Below are 18183 nucleotides of genomic sequence, written 5' to 3' on the forward strand. Positions count from 1 at the left end.
TTTGTGAATCTTCATGTTTGGTTCTGTCTGTGTGAAGCTCATTCATTGCAAACTTACTAGTGCCTTAGAAACTGAATGGTAATTTTTGTTTTTCACAGGCAAGTGTGATTACTAGACAACTTGCTATATAATATCTGGTCCTTACTACATAAAGGACCCAGCTTAGGTAGTGCTAGGCTTTCTTGTAGTCAACATTGAAATGTGGCTAGTTAAAATCACAACTTTTATTTGCAGTAATCCATTATTTATCTTGTAAGGCTGAGCTGGTACATTTATTTCTTAATTACGTATTGTAGTATGAGGTAATTGATGCCTTTCTAATGCAAATAAAGACATGCATACAATTGCACAATAGCACTTTAGCTGACTTGCACAAAACTGGTCGATTTTAGTGCTTTACTAAAATGGCAGCTTTAAACGGGCTACAACTCAGGAGAATGAAGGCAGTCTGTATGCAACCCCTACCTCCACTGAATTCAGCTTCCATTTATCACTCATTTTATGAAATAGTCCTCCAAGAGCATTAGCGAGTTTTTTTCTGAAATCTACCTTTCAAAAATCTCTTTGAATTTGCTTAACCTCTGAGGATTTTTATGGTTGCCAGGTTAGGTCACTTTCATCTTTACGTTAAGTCAATAAGTAACCAGACGCATCAGTTTCCCTTCTTAACCTAATTCAGAATGAGTTCATGGCAATGTAATCTTGCATTCCTTTCTCCTGCTTGAGTTCCATGACGGGAACCACCATTGTGTCAGCTTTGCCACTGTGATCAAGTCATAAACGTCTCAAATAATTCAAGCCTAGTTTACCCTAATGAAGAAAATGGGAAGATAACATTTGTTGAATTCCAGCTGTGTCCTGGCCTTTGTTTCAGATGGAGAACCTTGAGATTGGAACCATTCTCTGTTTGGACTTAACAGAAAACATCCAACAACAGGAAGCCTATAGGACCACACTGTGCTCCTAATATTAAGGAATTGAAAAAGGAAGTGTTTTTCTATCGTCAGCCCAGCAGTAGGGCTGCTGTCATGGAGTGGTCCGGCTGAAGATCCCAACTAATAGAAATCGGTACCTCTTTTGTGTTTGAAGTGACCTCTTTGAATCCAGAAATGCAATTGCACTTTTCTCTTTATTTTGGGTCATTTGTTGACCAATATCTGTGCCCTGTCCTAGAGTAGGTTGTACCTAAAGAACAGGAAAAAAAGGTTAGGACAGATGGGCAGATAGCATGCACTGCCTTAAAGAATGTTGTATACTGCTTTTCTCTTCCTGTTCTTCAGTTCTTCATGAGTTTGGTGTTGAATACTGATAAAACGACCTCCACAGTCAAGAGAAGGTAAGTACTAAAGGCAGCAGAATGAAGAATTTGGGGTTAGCGTTACCAGATCACAGAGCATGGAATTCTTCAATAGTTGTGCCCCAGGAATTCACAGAGCTCTTGGAAGATTCGCATTCCCCCAGACCTGGTCTGAGAGCCAGACGTCTGGTGGGTGATGTGGGTATTAACAGGCACCAAGAGTCTTGTTTTCCTCCCAGACTCTTGCTCGAGTTTGAACCTAGTGGAAAGTCCGCCTCCTTTAGTTGTTGGGCAGGCAAAGGTTATCCAACCGAGTGAGGGCAGGAAGATGAATAAAATAGGAAATATGGTGATTAAGAACAAGCTTTGGAGTTAATTGTCCTGAGTTTGATTCTTTTTTTTTAATCAATTAATTAATTTACTTATTTATTTATTTTTGGCTGTGTTGGGTCTTCGTTGCTGTGTGCGGGTTTTCTCTAGCTGCGGAGAGCAGGGGCTACTCTTCATTGCGGTGCACGGACTTCTCATCTGTCGTGGCTTCTCGTTGTGGAGCACAGGCTCTAGGCGCGCGGGCTTCAGTAGCGTGGCACGTGGGCTTCAGTAGTTGTGGTTCGTGTGCTCTAGAGTGCAGGCTCAGTAGTCGTGGCTCATGGGCTTAGTTGCTCCGCGGCATGTGGGATCTTCCCGGACCAGGGCTCGAACCCACGTCCCCTGCATTGGCAGGCGGATTCTTACCACTGCTGCCACCATGGAAGCCCTGAGTTTGATTCTTAAACATGTCTCATACCAGTTGGGTGTCCTCAGACAAGCTATTGAACTCTGAGCTCAGTTTCCTCATCTGTAAGCTGAAGGTAATAGTGCCTTCATGGAGTTGTGAGCGTTAAAGGAGAACATTGATGTAAGGCACACAGTAAGGGCTCGGTATAAATGGATCATTATTATTAAGACAATAGCCCCTGTTTTTAAGTTCCTTGGATGTTTTCCCTCCTCAAACACTGAAAGGATTTTAATTATTTTTTTCGAATAGGATTCTTGTTCTAAAAGATTTTGTTTACTATCAGAGATTGTATTTGTGAAATGATAATTCAGTTTCCCTTTACTAATCAGAAATGTAACCGACATGCGGAGGTTTTTGCCTCCTTACCATAACTAATATAATCTCACCAGGTTCTTGTTATTCCAGCTAAAAGCAAAGATCTGTGATGTTATAGCTGGAGCAGTTTTATGATGAGTTAGACTTATGATTTCCAGTAGGCTCTTTGAAACGTTACTTATGGGTCAGAGAATCCCTGTGCCTTTTCATAGGTTCTAGACTACATTTTTCTCAATGTCAACACAGTTAGCTTCAAAATTAAAAATTAATGTTAAACTGGGATTCAGCTGGATTCTCCTGAGACTTTGTGCAATGCCTGACTTATTTTGTCCTAGAGGTTGCAGTCCATTGACTTGTATTTTCATATTTCAGGCTTCAATGCAAAAGGAAAACTAATGGCTAAATTTTCTAGAGCTGTTATCATTATTTATATATTTTTTTTTGCGGTACGCGGGCCTCTCACTGTTGTGGCCTCTCCCGTTGCGGAACACAGGCTCCGGACGCGCAGACTCAGCGGCCATGGCTCACGGAACCAGCCGCTCCGCGGCATGTGGGATCCTCCCGGACTGGGGCACGAACCCGTGTCCCCTGCATCGGCAGGCGGACTCTCAACCACTGCGCCACCAGGGAAGCCCCCATAACTATTTTCTTATATTGAAATTGAAAGTCTTTGGTTTTGGCCCTCAGGGACCTTCACATCTTGCCCCACTCTATCTTTTCAGCCTCTTCCAGCGTTCCCTGTCATGCCCTCTTTACCTCCCAGCCTCTCAGTGTTCACCAAATTCATCTGCCTTTTAAAGTCTCTTGGACCTTGCTGGGGGTTCTCTCTGCCTGGATTGCTGTTTCTTCTCCTGGTCGGGCCTCTTTGAAAACCTGGCTCAAATGTGTGCTCTGTGGAGCCTTTCAGATCTCCCAGGCCGAGGTGGAAGCACTCATCATGTATTTTCGTGCGATGTCTCTTCTTGGTAGACAGTGTGCTCCTAAATCATAGGGCTTTGTCTGATTCGTCATCATCTGTCTAGAGCCAATGTGGTGTATCTGTCTGCTCAGGCTGCCGTAGCAAAATGAGCTGGGTGGCTTAAATTACAGACATTTATTTTCTCACAATTCTGGAGGTTGGAAATCCCAGATCAAGCCCTAGTAGGGTTCCAGTTGAGAAGTCTCTTGAGGCTTGTAGATGGCCACCCTCTCACTAAGTCCTCACATGGCATTTCCTTGATGTGTGGTGTGCTGCAGAAGGAGAGAGAGCAAGAGAAAGAAGGAAAGAGATCTCTCTCTGGTGTCTGTTTTTTAAAAAATTTATTTTATTTATTTATTTTTGGCTGTGTTGGGTCTTCATTGCTGCACGTGGGCTTTCTGTAGTTGCGGCGAGCAGGGACTATGCGTTGTGGTACGCAGGCTTCTCACTGCAGTGGCTTCTCTTCTTGCAGAGCACGGGCTCTAGGCATGCAGGCTTCAGTAGTTGCAGCACACGGGCTCAGTAGTTGTGGCTCATGGGCTGTAGAGCGCAGGCTTAGTAGTGGTGGCGCGTGGGCTTAGTTGCTCAGCGGCATGTGGGATCTTCCCGGACCAGGGCTCGAACCCAGGTCCCCTGCATTGGCAGGTGAATTCTCAACCACTGCGCCACGAGGGAAGTCCAAATCCAAGACTTTTAAATGCTTTAATCCAAATACATACCCACTCCTGTCTTATATATCATTATTGTCTATCATTTTACTTACAGCTCTTTTTTATTTCTTTTTTTTTTTTTGCGGTACGCGGGCTTCTCACTGCTGTGGCCTCTCCCGTTGCGAAGCACAGGCTCCAGACGCGCAGGCTCAGCGGCCATGACTCACGGGTTCAGCCGCTCTGCGGCATGTGGGGTCCTCCCGGACCGGGGCACGAATCCGTGTCCCCTGCATCGGCAGGCGGACTCTCAACCACTGCGCCACCAGGGAAGCCCCAGCTCATTTTTATATTCTTCAAATTATTTACTATTGCTGTTGTTTTTAAACAGTCGGTGCTGATTTAGAGTCGCCACGTAGTTAGTTACGAATTACTTCGCTACCATTTTTTCTCACATCTCTTTTTCAAATCTTTTCTTTCTGAAATAAATGCCGTAGTATTTCTTTCAGTGAAAATCTTTATAGTCGTATTCTTTTAGGCTCTTCAGAAAAAAACAAACCTCTTCTCTTCCTCATTGTCGTATCGACGTTTAGCTGGGAAGGTAATTATAGGTGGACATGTATTTCTCTCAGCAGAAAAATTTACGTATATTTCTTTATAGAGTGATCATGCTGTGCCACAGCCACTTAGCGGAGGCACGGAGGCTTGAATCCATGCCCACGTGACACTAGAGCTGAAGTTATCGGCCGAATCCTTTGTATTTGGATTCATCAAATAATACAACGTGAACAGTAGCAGGTGCACAGTGTATCTACACCATGACAACACACGGGCAAAGTTTAAAATACAATATTCAGTCCAGCGCAGCAAGCATCTTTTGCACACTTCCCAAATGCTGAGCAACGCGGGGCACACAAAAGGCACTGTGCTTTGGTGGGGGCAGCACCGTCTCCCTGGGGAGGTGGGAAGCACGGCAGCATTCGTTCCAACACACTGCAGCATCCCAGCCAGGGTCCTAGGTCTTGCGATGCTGGGAAATAGCAAACACGTAAGGCTCTCTTCGAGCTATAAATGTGCTTGTATACCGATTACCCTCAGGAATACATACGCAAACATTGTATCCTGGCTGAGGAGCCCCCTGAAAGCAAGCCTGGACAGGGGCACGCACATACCTAATTGATTGGGGAAAGTGAGTGATTCCAGAGACTGGGGGAGTATAACAGGGACAAAGGAAAACCAATACAAGAGTGCATTCTCAAGCTGGTGCTGGGGCTCTGTCTTCACCAGGTTCTCCAGAGAACTAGAACCAAGAGATTTACTCTAAGGAATTGGCTCGCACGATTATGGGGGCTGGGAAATCCAAAATCTGCAGCGTTGGCCGGCGGGCTCGAGACCCCGGAGAGCTGATGGTGCAGACAAAGTCTGAGGGCGTCGTGCTGGAGAACTCCTCCTGCTTCAGGGAGTTCAGTCCCTGTTCCCTTTAAGGCTTCAACTGATTGGATGAGGCCCACCCATACTGTGGAGGGCACTCTGCTTCACCCAAAGTTCACCATTTTCATGTTGATCTCATCCAAAAAGCTCTCCAAACTGACATATAAAATTAACCATCACAGGCTTGGTCCTCCGGTACCACCTAGCAGTGTGTAGAATGTGCCTCAGACGGTGCTACCTGGGACAGAGAGGGAGCAGTTGTCTGTTGGTGCTGCGCCCCATGGCCAAGGCCTTCTTGCCTGTGGATGCATGAATTTTGGGCAGATTCCTGCAGGCGTCCTGCACTGTAGTGTCAGGGCAACCCTGGGGCAGAACGCCAGAGATGCCTGGGTCAGAAGTGTGGCCAGGAGCATCAGCATACACCTGCATCAGGGTATACCTGCATCAGGGTACACCTGCATCAGCGTACACCTGCATCAGGGTACACATGCAGGATGCACCAGCACTGGCTGGAATAAAAGGTAGGATGGGAGAATATAAGGCCAGGGCGTAAGAGAGTCATAATTCCTTCTGACTACCTTAGTTTTCCTCAGTGAACACCCTTCTCCATTTTCTACTGGAGACTTTTAGAGTTACTGTTTCTCCCACTCACGGTAGGAAAAGCATTTAGTTTTTGTTACTCTCCAGAAACCACCAATGTCTTTGCTGTACTAATGATCCCCTCTGTCCTTGGATGTCACTGTCGGTCTTTCTGTCCTGCAATCCTCATGACCACACAGTATGAGAATACTGTTTCACTCTCCCAGCTGCCATGAAGCCTTTGAGGCCACGGACCCACCCTCCCTTCCTGCTTCTCAGTTCTGTGGTTCTTATTAATTGCTGAATAAATGTGGCTAAAACAAACTGAACAGGCTTTGCTTTTCGACTCTACCATACGGGTCCATTCTCATCATGCTTTTAAAACTCCACGGTTAGGGCTTCCCTGGTGGCGCAGTGGTTGAGAGTCCGCCTGCCGATGCAGGGGACACGGGTTCGTGCCCCAGTCCGGGAAGATTCCACATGCCGTGGAGCGGCTGGGCCCGTGGGCCATGGCCGCTGAGCCTGCGCGTCCGGAGCCTGTGCTCCGCAACGGGAGAGGCCGCAAAAGTGAGAGGCCCGCGTACCGCAAAAAAACAACAAAAAAAAAACCCTCTACTTTTAGACCTTACCCCAGTCCCTTAACCCTTTGGCCCCATCTTCTCATGTATAACATGAGGTACATGTTACCTACTCAGAGGTTCATTGCTCGATTACACGAAGTGGTGGGTATGAAAGCACTAACAGCTGGGAAGCCGAGCACAGCTGCGGGCTGTGACTGTTACCACGGCAGAGTTTGCTAGCTGGCCACCACAATCTGCTCCCCCGTCTTCCGCAGGAATGGACTGCCGTGGGGCTCAGCGAGAGATGGCCCTGCCCGTCTCCTTTGTTGCTGGTGTGGCCTTGTGCCCAAATGCAGGGATGCACACGGAGACGATGGTGCAACTTCTAGGTCATCTTCCACATAGACAACGAGCCCCAGCCCGGACTGCAGCTCTTTTCCCTCCTCGCAAGCTGGAACGTGAATGTGCTCACCACCCAGCTTTGACCTCGGGAGGAAGACCGTGCCCGCAGCCAGCACGGCAACAAGCTGGAAAGGGCCTGGCTCACCATCTGGACCTTGGGCCTGTTATGTGATAAGGCAATCAGCTTTTCTTTAAGACACTGTCCTTTATGTTAGAGTCTCTTTGTTTCTGCAGCCTGGACTCTGTCCTGTTACTATGAGTACAGTGTCAGCGTGAGTCTCATATAACGAAGTCCTCTTCCTTTGACACTAAACTCATGTTGGGCTAGAATCTTTTGGCCTTAATTTTCTCTCAGTGAGGATGTTACGTTGGAGGGGGCAGGAGACACTGAGGACCATTCTCTACCAGAGACATGAAGGATGGACAGCCCTTGCCTTTCCTGCATTCCTGTAGAATAACTCTTCGCTGAAAGCGTTACGCTCATGTTAAGCCATCTTCTTTGTGAAGCCGTGGGCAGAGAAGGTGGAGCTGATATAGCGACACCCCTCTTTTCTTTTCGAGGCCTTGGCCAGGACTTTCTGTGACACACGTTTATTAACCAGAGTCTGCGTGGAAATGGGGGCTGAGGAAATTTTCCTAGAGTGGGAAAAGCCCAATGCACTTGAAAACATGAGGCAGAGCTAAGCCCACATTCCAACTTTATCACTTAACAGTGAAGTCACTTGATCTCCCCAAGTCCCTTTTTATTAGTTTATCCAGCTCTCAAATGGGGCACCACTGTCTGCTTCCAAGGGTTGCTGGGGAGATCACATATCATTGAGACAAAGGGCTCCTGCATATTTCTGGGCATTTTGTACACTGTTCACAAATACTCATTTCTTTCCTCAGAAAAATTTGGGAGAATCCGTTATTAAAAAGTTTTGCTTGAGTTACTTTATATCCCACTCTCTCAGAAGGTATCTGAGGCTCCCTCTGAAAGGAATGTGATTTATAAAGGAAGTTTAAAAAGTTCTTTCACACTCCTTTTAGGAGTGATTATTTAGGATTATTTTCTTCTTCCGATTCTGAGAGATGTGTGTGTGTGTGACGGGGTAGATTTAGTTCACTACGAAAGAGAAGGTGCGAAAAGACAGCAGTCCTTGGTTTATGACAGCATTGCTGACCTTGATGGGAGGGAGGAAAAGATGAGAGGTGCTGGGCGATTCTGACCCTCAAGGTTGAGGAAATGAAAGCTAGTCTGGGAAAGCCGTGGTCAATTTTGAGTGAGAGCCCTGAAGCTCCTGAGGCCGGGGAGGTCTGCCATGATGAGGGTGTTACGATCACAGTTTAAAGTCTTGGTGTCTAAAGCCATAAGGCAGGTGATTTCTAAGGCCTTGCAGGTTCCTGGGGATTCCAGGTGTGGTAAATACTTAGTGTTCCCTCTCTTCTCCTTCCCCCCCTTCCTGCCTCGCTTTTCTCCTCTGCCTGCTTCCCTGGAATCTCATGCATGCACGGACACTCATTTGTATTCAAAGCAAGGCTTAATCCATTCGTTAAATATATACTGAGTAATAAATGTGTCAGATTCTAACCAACTGAGAAACAGAGTCACAAGGAGCCACTGAAAACCAAGGTACGTATCAGCTTTATTAACGGGCCACGCAAGTGCCCAGTAGCCTGGGAAGAGCAGAGTTCCAGGTGCCGCTGGACTGGAGCTGGTGGACCCACCTCCCACCATAACCCTGACTCTCCCATCACAGGCAGAGGGGCAGCACCCAGCACAGCCTGGTCTGATTTGTTCGGCGCGGGGAGAGCGGCGGTCTGAGGGAGAAGGAATTAACGTCATCTGGTAGATGAGGCCCAGTGTCCTCTGTCCTCTCGTTGCTGGTCCTGCCAGTGAAAGAAGGGAGCAGTGAGTGATGGGCGGCATTCAGTACCCCCTCCTGGGGGAAGAGCAGAAGTCTACCCCTCTGGACCAGTGAGGGGAGGTCTGAGTGGGCGGGTGGGGGACATAAAGACTCCTAACAGGGAGCTTTGGATCACATCTCCTCAAAGTTCACGGTGAAGTCCTAACCCCCAGGAGCTCCGAATGTGACCTTATTTGGGAACAGGGTTGCCGCAGATGTAATTAGTTAGGATGCAGTGACACTGGAGTAGGGTGAGCCCCTAATCGAACACGACTGGCGTCCATATAGAGAGGAAATTTGGACACAGGTACACAGCGAGAAGGCAGGCCACATGAAGATGGAGCAGAGATCAGGGAGATAAGTCTTCAAGCCAGTGAACACCCCAGATGGCCAGCAGACCGCCAGAAACCAGGGGAGAGGCCTGGAACTGCCTCCCTCGGAGCCCGCAGAAGGAACCCGCCCTGTGCACACCTTGATCTCGGATTCTGGCCTCCAGACTGTGAGAGAATAAGTGTCCATTGTGCAAACCCCACAGCCTGTGGAGCTTTGTCCCTGCCCCCCGAGGACACTATACAGAGGCCTTGAAAGGAGGAGCCCTGGAGGAGGACCCAGAACAGACGAGCGAGGGGGACCCCACTGGCCGGGACCCCACTGCCCCTTCTCCTCCAAATTTTATTGGAGTATAGTTGACTTACAATGTTGTGTTAGTTTCAGGTGTGCAGCAAAGTGAATCAGTTATACATATACGTATATCCAGTCTTTTTTAGATTCCTTTCCCATATAGGCCATTACAGAGTATTGAGTAGAGTCCCCTATACAGTAGGTTCTTATTAGTTATCTATTCTATATATACTAGTGGGTATATGTTAATCCCAGTCTCCTGGGACGTAATTTATCACGTCCCCCCATGTTTCCCCTTTGGTAACCACAAGTTTGATTGCAAGATCTGTGAGTCGGTTTCTGTTTTGTAAATAAGTTCATTTGTATCATTTTTATTAGATTCCACATATAACTGATATCATATGATACTTGTCTTTGTCTGATTTACTTCACTTAGTATGATAATCTCTAGGTCCATCCATATTGCTGCAAATGGCATTATTTAGTTCTTTTTCTTTTTTTCTTTAAGATTTAATTTTATTTATTTTTGTCTGCGTTGGGTCTTTGTTGATGCGCGTGGGCGTTCTCTAGTTGGGGCGAGCAGGGGCTTCTCTTGTTGCGGAGCATGGGCTCTAGGCACACGGCCTTCAGTAGTTGTGGCTCACGGGCTCTAGAGCACAGGCTCAGCAGTTGTGGTGCATGGGCCTAGTTGCTCCGTGGCAAGTGGGCTCTTCCTGGACCAGGGCTCGAACCCGTGTCCCCTGAATTGGCAGGCAGATTCTTATCCACTGTGCCACCAGGGAAGTCCCTATTTCATTCTTTTTTATGGCTGAGTAGTATTCCATTGTATATAGGAAGGCGTGTTCTTGAGGAGTTCCATTGTATTAAAAACCGCTAGTTGGATGGTGAGCCAGCCTGGGATGCTGAGGACGGTCAACTCGAAATATAAGAAGAAAACTAGGGGAAGGTGTCTAATATTTCAAGAAAGAGGGAATGGTTAGGGGTCTTGAATGTGCTGAAAGGTTAAGTAAGATGAAGATTGTACAATATCTACTGGATCTAGCAAAATCATTGGTCATTGGTGACCCTGCAGGAAGCCATTTTGGAGAAGGGAAGTTTGAGTAGAAGCCCTTTGCAGTGTTTTGAGAAATGAGGAGCGGAGACACTGTACATTACTTTACAGAGGTTTGGCTGAGAACTGAAGCTCAGAGATCAGGAAATAGCCAGAGAGGGCAGTGGGGTGGAGGGGTGATTTTTTTAAATGTCTTTCAAAGTAGAAGAGTCCCGAGCATGTTAACATGCAGAGCGGAATGATCTAAGAAGAGGCTGAAAATAAAGAAGAGAGGCGGATAATAGAATGCAGTTCTTGAGAAGGTGAGAGGGGCTGGGACCCAGGGCACACGGGGGTGCTTAACCCAGGAGAGCAGGAGGGAAGGAGGAGAGGATGTTCGTGGGCACAGGTGAGTCTGGGTAGTGACAGTGCCATCCTTCATGCTATGGAAGGTGCCACTTTTCTGATCAATTCAACTCCACAAATACTTGTTCCCAGACACTAGGCTATGAGCTGGTGAGGTAAGTGAGAGCGAATCTAAGGCTCTCTTGGAGTCAGAGAGAAGTGGGGGAGACAGGTAACCATGATCAGAGCTAATGTTCATGGAGCATGGACTCCGGGCCACGCAGTCATAGCGCTGAGTTCTCACAACAGCCCAGGAAGTGAGCAGCCATGTGATTCTGATCTAACAGCCGAAGGAACAGAGGTGCAGAGAAGTTAAATTACTCGTTCTAGGTTAAAAGAAACTGTGGGACTGAAATGAAAACCCAGAGAAACCACTCTGGAGGGTGTGCTTTTCATGACAACATCACGTGCTGGCCCTTGTTCATAAATCACGTCTCAGGAAAGCAACTCGCCAGAATGCCAGGCGCCCAGCTATCACCAGTTTTCCAGGGCAATCCTAGTTTAATGTCATTCTCATCTTTTCAGCGAAGGCAATTCATTAACTTTCCTTCTGGCATCGCTTCAGCTGGCACGTTCCTGTCAACCTTTATAATCCAGCCTGTTAACCCTCTGCTTCTTCTGTAAAGCTGGCCTCTCTATGTTTTAATCCTTCTTGGTTTTTTAATTATAGTTCCTTTCTGCATCCCAAACTGGGGCACAAAGGACTTGTTTTAATTTAGGAATCTGTGTGGGAAATCTTACAAAAGGCTCACAGAGATGATGATATGAGACTCTAATTTCCAGCCTGAACCTCTACCCTGAACTCCAGCTCCATATATCCAGTTGCTTACACAACATCTCTATCTGGATGTCAGATTTCAAAGGCTGAACCCCCAAAGCCTGATCTCCATCTTTGACTCTACCTCCTTGTCTACTGCCCCCTGCAGTCTCCCCATCTCAGTTAATGGTATCTCCATAACCCCAGGTATTTGGGAAAAAACCTCTCCTTCTTGATTTATTTTTTATTTTTTAAAAATGTTATTGAAGTTTAGTTGATTTACAATGTTGTGTTAATTTCTGCTGTACAGTAAAGTGACTCAGTTATACATATATATATTCTTTTCCATTATGGTTTTTCAAAGGCTGTTGAATATAGTTCCCTGTACTTGTTGTTTATCCATTCAGTATATAATAGTTTGCATCTGCTAATCCCAAACTCCCAATCCTTCCCTCCCCCACCCTCTCCCCCTTGGCAACCACAAGTCTCTTCTCTATGTCTGTGAGTCTGTTTCTGTTTCTTAGACAGGTTCATTTGTGTTGTATTTTAGATTCTATATATAAATGATATCATGTGGTATTTGTCTTTCTCTTTCTGACTTACTTTGCTTGGTATGATAATCTCTAGGCCCATCCATGTTGCTGCCAATGGCATTATTTCATTCTTTTTTATGGCTAATAGTCCATTGTATATATATACTACATCATTTTTATCCATTCATCTGTCAGTGGACATTTACATTGTTTCCAAGTCTTGGCTATTGTAAATAGTGCTGCTATGAACGTTGGGGTGCATGTACCTTTTCGAATTATATTTTTGTCTGGATGTGTGCCTGGGAGTGGGACTGCTGGATCATGTGGCAACTCTATTTATAGAAAACCTGTCCTTCTCTCAGGCCCCACATATAATCAGCAGATGCATCCCATTGGCTCTCCAAATTATGCACATCCACCATCTGACCATGTGATGGTTAATGTGTCAGTTTGGCTAATGGTACCCAGGTATTTGGTCAAACACTAGTCTAGATGTTGCTGTGAAGGCATTTTTTTAGATGAGATTAACATTTAAATAAATTGATTTTGAATAAAGCAGATTACCCTTCTTAATGTGGGTGGGCCTCATCCAATCAGTTGAAGACCTTAAGGAAAAGATTGACCTCCCCCAAGGGAGAGGGAGTTCTGCCTGCAGGTGGCCTTTGGGCTTGAGTTGCAACATCAGCTCTTCCCTGGGTCTCCAGCCTGCAGGCCTACCCTGCAGATTTTGAACTTGCCAGTCTCCATAATTGTGTGAGCATTTCCTTATAGTAAATCCCTCTCTGGAGAAAGAAGAAATGCTCATGACGGCCACAGTCCTCATTTCTGTAACTCTTCACGTGGCTGTCATTGGTATTTTTAAGTACCTTCTTCTACTACCCATTCTGTATTTCCTTTGCCCTCAGCAAGCACTTAGCTTGTTGTGGTTCTCTGCCTGGTGGGGGGACCCAAACTGTCATTCCTGAAGGGTCTGGGCCATTAGTAGTCCTGCTTGAATCGGATTGTTGTAGCTTTCCATCAGCTTTTATCATAGGGCGTGATAATACTAAGAGATGCCCTAAGTGACCTCCCGTATTCCAGACACACCCAATTTCCCCTTGGTGATCAGGGTCAATCACCCCAGCCAGCACAGCAACTCCCTTATTTGCCTGTCAATTCAGAGACTGGGTGGCAGTCTTAACTTCCGTTCAGTGGAATCATTGTTGCATCTACTGGTAGAAGCATGTCCTCCCTTTGGAACTAAGACCTCAAAGCCCGTGACCTCAAAGGTCACGGGTATAGGAAGCAAAAATCTCTGCTAGTAGGACCCTAGGGGTAGTAGTAAATGATGCCATTTCCACCCCTTAACTCCTGGACTCGTGAACCCCGGCTACTAGACAACCAGAGAACTATACACATCTTCTTGGGTGTTTCTCTGGAGAGCTCGAGCACAGGCCATTCCTCACCACCTCCATGATTACCTTGGCCCAGGCCACCAACATTTCTACCCGGACTATTGCAAAAGCCTCCTAAGTCATGAATAAATCGATGAGGGAATATGTAGGCTGGACCTTGAAGGAGACACAAGGACCTGGTAGGTGGGGAAGGGGCAGCAGAATGGCATTAGACAGAGGAAATTGCAAAAACAAAGGCACGGATAGTTCTGAAAGGGCAAGCTATGTCCACTTCTAAACATCAGTGAACTGGACAGGGAGGGGGAGGGAGAGCAGATTGGGACATACAGTGAAGTCCTTACACAGAAAAATTCAGCTCGGTTACTAATTGGGAAAGCTTTACCTGGAAGATTATTCAGAATTGACTGTTGTTTTATTTAGATAAAAGTATTTTGTGAAACTCAGTGTTATCTTATTTTCACTTTCCCCACCAACTTCTTCCCTTGTGTTAATTTGCATGGAATTAGCCAAGTGGAGTTTTGGAAATTTTTCTTTTGTACAATACATGTATTTAAGATGTAAACCAGGGCTTCCCTGGTGGCACAGTGGTTGAGACTCCGCCTGCCGATGCAGGGGACACGGGTTCGTGCCCCGGTCCGGGAAGATCCCACATGCCGCGGAGCGGCTGGGGCCGTGAGCCATGGCCGCTGAGCCTGCGCGTCCGGAGCCTGTGCTCCGCAACGGGAGAGGCCACAACAGTGAGAAGCCCGCGTAGCGCAAAAAAAAAAAAAAAAAAGATGTAAACCAGTTTACTAGTTGATACTACAATATTAGATTATAAAATTTTTTAAAAATAAACTTTAAATTTTGCAATAATTTTAGATTTATAGAAAAGTTACAAAGATAATAGAGTTCACTCATCCCCTTTCCCCAGTTTCCCTAATCTTACATCTCATATAACCATGACACACTTGTTACCACTAAGAGATTAACATTGGTACGTTACTATTAACTATACTCTAGACTTTATTCCTATTTCACCATTTTCTCACTAGCATCCTTTTTCTGCTCCGGGATCCGATGAAGGATCCCATGTTGCATCGACCTGTCATGGGCTCTTGGTCTCCTCTGGTCTGTGATAGTTCTTGTTTGTCATTACTCAGTCAGTTAGGAGTACTGGTCAAGTATTTTGTAGATATCCGTCAATTCGAATCTCTCTGATGTTTTCCTCATGTTTAGACTGGTGTTTGGGATTTTGGGGGTGAATACAAAACAGAGATGAAAAGCCCTCCTTTTCCCATGATTTCAGAGGTACATGATTTCAACATGACAATACTGTGATGTTAAATTTGATGACTTGGTTGAGGTGGTGTCTGCCGGACATTTCCACTGTGAAGTTACTGTTTTCCTCTTCCAATGCTCTGTTCTTTGGGACAGAGTCATTAAGTTCATCCTCAAAGGGGTGGGGTTAGGAAGTGAAGTGCCGCCTCTTTATGGGGGGAGTATCTACATATATTATTTGGAATCCTTCTGAAAGGAAGATTTGTCTCTCCTTCCCCCTTTTTGTATTCAATCATTTATTTATATCAGTGTGCACTCATATCTATTTATTTTATACTTTTGTTGTAATCCAACACCACATTCTTTCTTTTGTTCAACGTGCCGCATTTGTTTTCGAACACTTGCTTTCTTTCTGGCACTACAAGATGCTCCAGGGTTATCTCCTATCTTCTCTGCCCAAGCCCTAGAGTCAACCATGTCTCCAAGGAGCTATTATAACATTTTATAAACACCTTAGTATAGTTTTTTTAAAAATTTAATAGTTTTGAACAAATAGAACATTAAGTTGAACTGTATTGAATGTTTAAGTATGAAGGAATGGAGAGTAATATATAGATTTTGTGGATGGGTTTTTATCCTTATGAAAAAGAGAATTATCTATTTATATTAATATATATTGTTATTGCCTTATTTTAAATATAATATTTAAACAGCGGAAGCTGTTTCCTGCCTGTGTATGTGAGAGCGTATTCCGGAGTATACTGTTCTGTATATGTCCCTTAGGTCAGGTTTGTTAATTTTGATTTTCAACTATAGAATCTCTCTACTGGATTTTTCCTTTGCTTATTCAGTCATGGAAAAAGATATGTTAGAATCTCCCAAATGTGGTGGTTGACTTGTGAATTTCTCCTTGTAATTATTTTAGTTTTTGCTTTGTATCTTTAGAAGCTATATTACTAGATGCACACAAATTTAGAATTGTTCCGTCTTTGTGTTTAACTTCCCAAATTAGCTCTCTATCTGTAGCAATTTTCTTTCTTGTTTCATAGTAGTTAAACATACATAACATAAAATTTACCATTTTTATCATTTTTGAGTATAGAAGTCAGTGACATAAGTACATTGTTCTGCAACCATCACTACCATTTATCTCCAGAACTTTTTCATCTTGCAAAACTGAAACTCTGTCACCATTAAACAATAATTCCCCTTTTCTCCCTCCCTTTAGCTCCTGGGAACCACCATTCTACTTTCTGTCTCTGTGAATTTGACTGCTCTAGGTACCTCATGTAGTGGGATCATACAGTATTTGTCCTGTTGTGTCTGGCTTATTTTGCCTAGCATAATATCTTCCAGGTTCATCCATCTTGTAGCATGTGTCAGAATTTCCTTCCTTTCTCAGGTGGAATAATATTCCATTATATGTATAGACCACATTTTGTTTGCCCATTAATTTGCTCATGGACACTTTGGTTGCTTCTACGTTTTGACTGTTGTCAGTAATGCTGCTATGAACATGGGTGTACAAATATCTGTTCAAATCCCTGCTTTCAGGTTTTTGGGGGTTTTTTTTGTATAGACCCAGAAGTGGAACTGCTGGATCATATGGTAATTCCAGTTAATTTTTTGAGTAACTGCCATACTGTTTTCCACAGTGGCAGCGCCATTTTATATTATCACAAGCAATGTACTAAGGGTTCAATTTATCCACACCCTCACCAACACTTCTATTTTCCGGATTTTTTTTTTTGATAGTAGGCATTCTCATGAGTGTAAAGTGACATCTCGTGGGTTTTATAGTAATTTTTAAAATGAAAGTTGTATTTTTCTGACTAACACATAGAGTTTTCTTTTGGTAAATATTTGTGTGGTACATATTTTTGTATTCTTGACTTTCAACCTTTCTGTGACCTAATGTTTTATGTGAGTTTCTTGGAAACAACAAATTATTAATTTTTCTTTTCATATCTAATCTGACAATCCTTGTCTTTTAATGAGAATGTTTAGTCCACTCATATTTGTTGTTGTAATTAGTATAGAGTTAATTATGGCATGTTATTTTATGTTTTCTATTTGTCCTCCTTTTTAAATTAATAAATTCTCTTTTCTTAAATCCTTGGGAATTCGTTTATTTTTTCATTCCATTATTTTCCTTCTGCTGTTGTAAAGGGGTAAACTTTGTTTTTATTCTTTTAATACTTAGCCTTGAAATACTTTAACAGGCACATTTAACTTTCTGAAGTCTAAATTTAATAACTTTAGCTTCCTTCCAAATAATATAAGGACCTTATAACATTTTAACTCCAGGCACCTCCCTTTTAGCTTATGTGTTTTTGTTGTTGTTGAGTGTTTTAGCTTTACCCCTCTCTCGCTGACATTAGTCTTTATTGTACGGTAGTATGGTTTATTCATTACTCCTTCTGTTTCCCTCTATGTGTACAGAGATTCACTAGCATGAGACTTCTAGCCTTTCTCTGCCTGACTTAAACTAATGGGTGAATTTGGAAGGGAAACTAGGCATGTGTAGCCTTGTTTTTTCTTGAGAGGGAGTTGTTTTCAGGAAGAACACATATGATTCTTTTCCTCCAAGCTGTAAGTCTTACAGAGGCAGGTTCCCATGTACTTGGCAGAAGGGAGGGTGAGGGTGCAGCTGTGGAGACCTGGAACTGCCTGTGACTGGCTGGGTAAGTTGGCCTAATTCTAGGGTTCAATATTATGAGATGTATTTGCCTGCAGATATAAGCTACATTTCCCAACATTAGTTTCGTTGGTAATAAAAGCAAAATTTTGTCCTTCTTTCTGCCTTCTTGTATGTTCTTGTTTTACAATCCATTCATTATCCATATATGGAAAAGAAATGCTTTTTATTGGGATCTTTAAAACCTTAACAAATTATTGTTATTGTTATTTTTGTTATTATTTTATACAGTAATTTGTTAAGGTTTCCTCAGTATTTGCCATACTCTTTGCTCACCTTTACTCCTTGTATCTCAGACTTTCCTTCTGGGATAACTGTCCTTCTTCTTGAAGTTATCCTTCTTTTTTAAAATTAATTAATTAATTTATTTATTTTGGCTGCACATGGGTTTTCTCTAGTTGCGGTGAGCGGGGGCTACTCTTCGTTGCAGTGTGTGGCTTCCCATTGCAGCGGCTTCTCCTGTTGCATAGCATGGGCTCTAGGTGCATGGGCTTCAGTAGTTGCAGCACGTGGGCTCAATAGTTGTGGCTCGCGGGCTCTAGAGTGCAGGCTTAGTACTTGTGGCGCGTGGGCTTAGTTGCTCCGTGGCATGTGGGATCCTCCCAGACCAGGGATCGAACCCATGTCCCCTG

Source organism: Tursiops truncatus, chromosome 11 (assembly GCF_011762595.2).
Source record: "Tursiops truncatus isolate mTurTru1 chromosome 11, mTurTru1.mat.Y, whole genome shotgun sequence".
Taxonomy (NCBI): domain Eukaryota; kingdom Metazoa; phylum Chordata; class Mammalia; order Artiodactyla; family Delphinidae; genus Tursiops; species Tursiops truncatus.